This window comes from Cervus elaphus, chromosome 8 (genome assembly GCF_910594005.1).
Source record: "Cervus elaphus chromosome 8, mCerEla1.1, whole genome shotgun sequence".
Taxonomy (NCBI): domain Eukaryota; kingdom Metazoa; phylum Chordata; class Mammalia; order Artiodactyla; family Cervidae; genus Cervus; species Cervus elaphus.
In genome coordinates this window covers 28,173,007-28,180,256 of record NC_057822.1, presented here as the reverse complement: position 1 = coordinate 28,180,256, position 7,250 = coordinate 28,173,007, and the positions used below count along the sequence as shown (strand labels likewise).

At 42.9% G+C, this 7,250-nt stretch overlaps 1 protein-coding gene across 1 annotated transcript in view; it reads left to right on the top strand.

Moving 5' to 3' along the window:
* Nucleotides 1–5,413: 5,413 nt before the first annotated feature.
* The window catches only part of TTLL4 (tubulin tyrosine ligase like 4), a 31,235-nt gene continuing 29,398 nt past the window's right edge, over nucleotides 5,414–7,250 (top strand). Inside the window, exon 1 of the mRNA XM_043910028.1 lies at nucleotides 5,414–5,679. The gene's annotated coding sequence lies outside the window, so the exon portion shown is untranslated. The remainder of the gene's footprint in view (nucleotides 5,680–7,250) is intronic.

The following is a 7,250-nucleotide window of genomic DNA, read 5'->3' as shown; positions in this document are numbered from 1 at the left end:
AAACAACAATCAGTTTAGAGGAAGCATAATAAGAAAATATGTTCCCATCCCTGTGAGTTTACAATCTAGAGGATTAGAAATGTGTAAACAGTTTTACACCCAGCAGTTATCACAGTGCTGAGGGGATTTGGAGTGAAGTCTGAGTGGTGCCTGGAATTTAGAGAATGTCTGGAAGGCATAAGGATTTGTGCTTCTTTTACATGCATACATGAAGGAAATGGCAACCCACTCCAGTATTCTAGCCCAGAGAATCCCATGGACAGAGGAGCCTTGTGGACTATGTCCATAGCGTCACAAAGAGTCTGACATGACTGAAGTGACTGAGCATATGTGCATACAAGGGTGTATGTATTTTAACTTTTGGGGAGGGGAGAAGGAGCTTAAAGTTTTCTTTTTTTTTTAAACCCTTTTTTTTCACTTTCATTAATTGTCTTACTATGAAAGGACCTTCTCTAGTCTATAAATTCAGGCAAGCCCAATAAAGAAAACCTTGTTGGGAAGAATTTCCCCAGTTGTCAGATTCACTTCTTTTACAACCACAGTTGCCCTGAGATGCATTATGGCAGAATCACAAGCAGGTCTCAGAGCAGCCTGATTTATCCACGTTCCAACTCCTGATACCACTGTGACACCTCATTTCAGTGAAAGTGAACGTGGGAGCTTAAAGTTTTCAAACACAAAAAAAGTAGAGAGAATGGCAGGTGAAATACCCATATCCTGATCTCACAAATTCAGCCGCCATCAACATTTTGTCACACTGGTTCTACCTGTTCCATTTTAAATTTTGTTATTGCTATCTGTTGTTGTTGGGTCACTGAGTTGTGTCTGATTCTTTGTGACCCCATGAACTGTAGCACACCAGGATTCCCTGTCCTTCACTATCTCCCAGAGTTTGCTCAAATTCATGTCCATTGAGCTGGTGATACCATCTAACCATCTCAACCTTTGTCACCCCCTTCCTCTCCTGCCTCAGTCTTTCCCAGCATCAGGACCTTTTCCAGTGAGTCAGCTCTTCACATTAGGTGGCCAAAGTATTGGAGTTTCACCTTCAACATCAATCCTTCCAGTGAATATTCAGGGCTGATTTCCTTTAGGATTGACTGGTTTGATCTCTTTGCTGTCCAAGGGACTCTCAAGAGTCTTCTCCAGTACCACAATTCGAAAACATCAATTCTTTGGTGCTCAGCTGTCTTTATTGTTATTGCTATAGTTTAAAATTATTTTTTGGAAATAATAAGAACAGTGTGAAGAATTCCCATACACCCTTCGCCCAGATTCACGAACTGTTAACATTTTGCCTCAGTGGGTTTTATCGTATTTTTCTGAACCATATGATGGTAAGCTGTAAATACCATGCTTCTTTACTGTTAGAAAACTTGCATTTCGGGGACTTCCCTGGCAGTCCAGTGGTTAAGACTCTGCAGTTCCAGTGCAGGGAGCACAGGTTTGATCCCTGGTTGGGGAACTTCCCTGCATGCCGTGCAGTGCAGCCCCCCAAGACTTGTATTTCTTAACAGCAAGGATATTTCTTATATAATCACAGTATAAGAAATTCAACATTGATATAATATGATTTAACCTACAGCCATCATATCCCAGTTGTTCCAATAATGTTCTTTATACCAGTTTTTCTCCTGGTCTAGGTTCCAACCCAAGATCATGCTTTGTGTTTGGTTATGAGATCTCTTTTGCCTCAAATCTAGAACCATTCCTCATTCCTTCCTTAATTTTATGATAGTGATTGATATTTTGAGTGTGTCTGATATTTCTTTTTGGTTTGTGTAAATCTGATGTTTGGGTGTATCTGATTTTTTGTGTGTGTGATTTGATGCTGGTTATACATTTTTGGTAGAAACACTTGTAAGTGATGATGTGTCCTCTTCGTACATTGTATCTGGAGGCTGATGATGTTACTTATTCCCATTATTGGTGAAGTTACATCTATAATTTGGTTAAGGTGGACTAGGCAAATTTCTATTGCTAGTTTTTTTTTTTAGGATTATATATAAAGACTTTATATTTTAGAACAATTTTAGATTTACAGAAAAATTGAGCAGATAGTACAAAGGGTTCATATATTATACCTTGCCTCTATCTATACACAATTTCCCCTATTATTAGCATCTTACATTATTTTGATATATTTGTTACAATTAGTGTAATCAACATTGATACACAGTTGACCCTTTAAGAACTTAGGGCTTGGGGGGGTGGTTACCCCCACACAATTGAAAATCTGAGTATAACTTTATAGTCAGCCCTCCATACCTGAGGGTTCAACCAACTGTGTATTATGTAGTACTGTAGTGTGTATTTACTGAAAAAAATTCACGAATAAGTGAATTCACGTGGTTCAAACATTGTTTAAGGGTGAACTGTATTATCAACTAAAACCTGCATTTTATTCAGAGTTCCTTAATTGTTACCCAGTGTCCTTTTTCTGTTCCAGGATCTCATTACACATCATTTAGTTGTTTCCTTGGGCTCCTCTGGCTGTAAGAGTTTCTTTAGAAATATCTAGTTTTTGATAACCTTGACAATTTTGAGAAATACTGGTCAGGCATTTTGCAGGATGCTCCTCTACTGGAATTTGCCTGATGTTTCTCACGACTGGACTGGAGTTATGAGTTTTGGGGAGGGAAATCACAAAAGCAAAATGCCATTTTCATCATCTATCAAGGGCATATACTATCTACGTGATGTTGACCTTGATCATCTGGCTGAAGTGTTTGTCAGATTTTTCTACTGTTACTACTTTTGCCTTACGCTACCCCCCCACTTCCATACTGTACTCTTTGGAAAGAAGTCACTCTGCACAGCCCAAACTTAAGGAATGTGGGTTATGCTTCCCCACCTTTAGGGCTGAATATCTACATTTTTTCTTTTAATTCTTCTGCATAGGAGAGTTCTCTTTATCACATTTGTGAACACATTCAACCATTTAGTTATTTTTAAATTTTATTCATTTTTGGCTTCACTGGTTCTTCATTGCTGCATGCAGGCTTTCTCTAGTTGCAGTGAGTCGGTTTCTCATTGCGGTGGCTTCTCTTGTTGCAGGGCATGGGCTCTACAGCACATGGGCTCAGCAGTTGTGGCACAAGGCCTTAGTTGCTCTGCGGCGTGTGGGATCTTCCTGGACCAAGGATCAAATCAATGTCTCCTGTATTGGTAGGCAGAGTCTTTACCACTGAGCCACCAGGGGAGTCCTCAACCATTTATTTATACCAATGACTCATGGGTATTTGTTTTATACTTTGGGTTATAAAAGCACTGCTACTTTAATTTTATTGCTCCAATTATTGCAACTTTGGTCATTGGGAGTTCTTTGAGTTAGCTCCTGTTACATCTCCCCACCAGTCTGTTGTTTTGGCTTGTTTTGGTAACTTTCTTTCTGGCACCACCAGGTGCATCCGGCTCATTTTGTGTATTTCCTGCCCTAGTCCTAGAATCAGCCATTTCTCAGAGGAGCCCTGGTTCCTACTATGCTTAGTCGCTCAGTCACGTCCAACTCATTGAGACCCCATGGACTGTAGCCCGCCAGGCTCCTCTGTCCATGGGATTCTCCAGGCAAGAATACTGGAGTAGGTTGCCGTCATCTTCTCCAAGGAATCTTCCCAACCCAGGGATTGAACCCAGGTCTCCCACATTGCAGGTGGATTCTTTACCACCAGGGAAGCCCTGGTTCCTGGTAATGGAGTGATATTAGAAACTAAGACCTGGGTGTTAGGTGTGCTCATTGCTACTACAGTGTTTGCTGTAGTATTTTAAAGCACAAGCGCGTGCGCACACGCACACACACACACACACACACACACACACACACAGAGGCAACTCCTTGGCATCATGTCGTTTAATACCTTAAAGTATCTGGTAAAAAATAAGGATATCTTCTTAAATAATGTCACAATATCCATCCTGTGGCTGCCAACACATTACCACAAATTTGGTGACTTAAAACAACAAATTCTCTCATGGTTCTAGAAGCCAGAATTCTGAAATCAGTTTGTCTGAAGAACCCCATTTCCTCAGAAGATTCTAAGGAAGAATCCATTCTTGTCTCTTCCACCTTCTGGTGCCCCCAGGCATTCTACTTAGCTCTGATCTCTACCTTCTTGGTGACAAGTTGCCTCTCCATTTTTTTCTGTATCTTCTCTGTGTCTGTCCCATCTCTTTCTGCCTCACTAGGGATTCTTCTTATTGGATTTAGGGCCCACCCAGATAATCCAGGAAAATTTATTAATCCTTTCAAGATCATCTCAAAATCATTAATCACATATTTTGCCAAATAAGGTAATATTTACAGGTTCCTGGAATTAAGACAAGGATATATTGGTGGGAGGGGGGTTGTCACCATTCAGTAAACTAAAAAAAACTTAATAATGATTTCTTAACGTTATCTATGTTCTTAATGTCCCCTGTCTATATTCAGATTTCTCTATTGTCTCAAAAGACAATTGCAGTTGGCTTATTTGAATCAGTATCTAAACAAGGTCCACTCATTGATGTGATTACGTCTCTTAAGTATCTTACAACATAGGAAACCTCACTCTTTTTTTATACTCTGAATTTGTTGAAGAAATGAGGTCATTCCTTCATACATTGGCCTACATTCTGAATTTGTCAGATGGCCTTCTTGTGACAATGTTTCTCTTTATTTCCTATAAACTGGAAGTTGGAGCCAAAAGCTTGATTGGATTCAGATTCAACTGATTTTTAGACAAAAATATACTACTTCCTAATGTTACTGTGTAGTTCAAATTGCATCACATCATGAGATATAATTTATAGCTGATCAATGACTGTTGCTTGAATCAATTATTTATTAAGCATCTTTGCTGTGGCTCAGATTGCTTTTCTTAAATTAGTTTCATCTCTTATTGTTCCCATTATTTCTGTAGAAGACTATTTAGAAAAGCTCTTTTCGCCCTTCAGTTCTTTTGAGATCTCCGAATTCGTTAGAACCAGGGACATCTGAGTCTGAGGGGTCACAATCTATCTTGCCTGGAGAGATAATTAATTGAGTCAGTGTTTCCTAATGTTCACACTTGAAGCTCAGAAAGCAGGTGATTGTAATTGGAGCCTGCTGCTTGGGTTGGGGTTAGGGGAAGGTAGGTAGAGCGAAGCATAGCGAATCTGGCTATCTCTTCTTTCCTGGGGTCAAACTCAAAGGCTTTTAACTGGAAAGTACTACAGGAAAATTATTTAATGAAGTCTGAGTTCTTTGGTTTTAGAGGAGCAAATTAAGGCACGGCCAAAGAAAGAGTCCGTAGGGGTTAGGTTGAATCAAAGTATAGAGGATCCCGGCGTGCCGGAACGTAGCCTTTCAGGGCTTTAACCTTGAGACTACATCTCCCAGAATTCCGCTCTGCGAGTCCCACCCGCGTTGAAGCGGCTGCGCGTGCGCGAGCCCTGTGACGGCCGTCTTTCCAAGCTCCATTAAACCCCGAGATTCCGCGCGCCTGCCTCCCTCCCGCTGGGATCGCCCCTTCAGGCCCTCGGTGCGTCCGCTGGGGGCGCGCGCAGTGCGTGTCTGGTGGCAGTCGCGCCGGCGGCTGAGAGCGCGGGTCGCGTGGCCGTGCGTGGTTGCTAGGGGCGCCTGAGGCCGCCCGCTCGCCCGCAGGCGGAGGGAGGAAGCAGCGCGAAGCCGGCGCCCAGCTGCGGCGAAGCTGAGTCCGCTGGGTAAGTGTGGCCGCGGAGCCGGGGCAACGACCCTCTGCCGGCTCGACTCTCCCGCCCCTTCTGTCCCGGGCCTTTTGACGCGGCTTCCAGCCCTCTGGCCGCTCCTGTCTCAGCCCTGCTTCCTGCCAGCCACCTCTCCATCACCTGGGAGGAGAGGGATCCGCGGCCTCCTACCCTGCCAGGTCTTCGCGCCTCCTCGGAACCCCTCTGCACCCTTCCTTGCCCCCTTTCCCGCCGCGCCCAGTGAACTTAGTCGCCGCTCCTCTGGTTCCCCGATCCCTGCAGCATCATTTCACCGTAGGCCTCCGAGCCTCCTTTCCCGCCCCGCTATAGTTTCAATTCCCCTCGCTTTAGGGTGAGCCCAAGCTCCTCTCAGGCCTCACGGCTGAATTTAACATGAATACCCCGCTTTTAACTTCCCCATCTTCACTGTCTATATAGAGAAATACTTTCCCTAACTGTAGAGAATTTAACTCTTCATGTGTTCATCAATCCATTACTTCCTTTAATCATCCAACAATTTTTAATAAACATCCACAAATACATAGTGAGCCAGGGCATTATGGAAGGCACTGGGGGATACAGGGGTGCACAGGGCAGGCGTGTTTGCACAGAGTTTAGGGGAAATTTTAAGCATGAAAACAGCATTTGTCATATTGTGTGGTGTGTGTTCTAATAAAACATTAGAAAAATATTTAACCCAAATTTATTTGGAAAACTCTATTATCTTCACATTTCCATTCTGCATCTAGGAAATGTCCCCCCCCCCCCCCCCTCAGGGAATGTTTTAATGCTTCCTTCCTTGGGGAGTTACTCCTACCTACTCAGATACTCCAGATTTCATCTTCCTTAACTTAATTAGCTGTTGATTTAGGCAGTCAACAAGTAGCAGGGGGGACCCTTTGGGAAAGTGTTCCATTCCATCCTTAGTTATTTGCAATAAATACTGAAGTACTGTTTGTATGAAAACCACCCCCCCTTAGTTCCCAAAAGTTACCAGCTCTATTGATTGGACTGAATGTAGCATTGAAAAATTATCAAATGTTTTCTGGGGATAAAGAGGTCAGAGGACCTTCCAGATACAAAGTATCTTTAGTAAAGATACAGCAAGGCCTGAAAAGAGAATTGGAAACAGTCTGACAGACCTGAGCTGGGTTTGGAGGGAACTTTCCTGCTCAATCCTATCCGACTCTTTCCTGTCTCGTGGACTGTAGCCTGCCAGGCTCCTCTGTCCATGGGATTTCCCAGGCAAGAATACCAGAGTGGGTTGCCATTTCTTTCTTCAGGGAATCTTTCTGATCAGAAATCAAACTTGAGCCCCACTGCAGTGGAAGCTCAGTCTTAAGCACTGGAAAACAAGGGAAGCCCCACATACAGTTTTAGAAGAATCAATTTCCAGATTCTTAACTTCCAAATGAACTCTTCTAAAACTGACCTTACAAAAAAAGGGGTAGAGAGTGTCATATCTCTTATGCTTCCAAATTTTACTGTAGTGTGTTATTCTGTGTATAAAAACTTTAAATTGGGGTGGTCCCAAGATGGCAGAGGAATAGGACAGGGAGACCACTTTC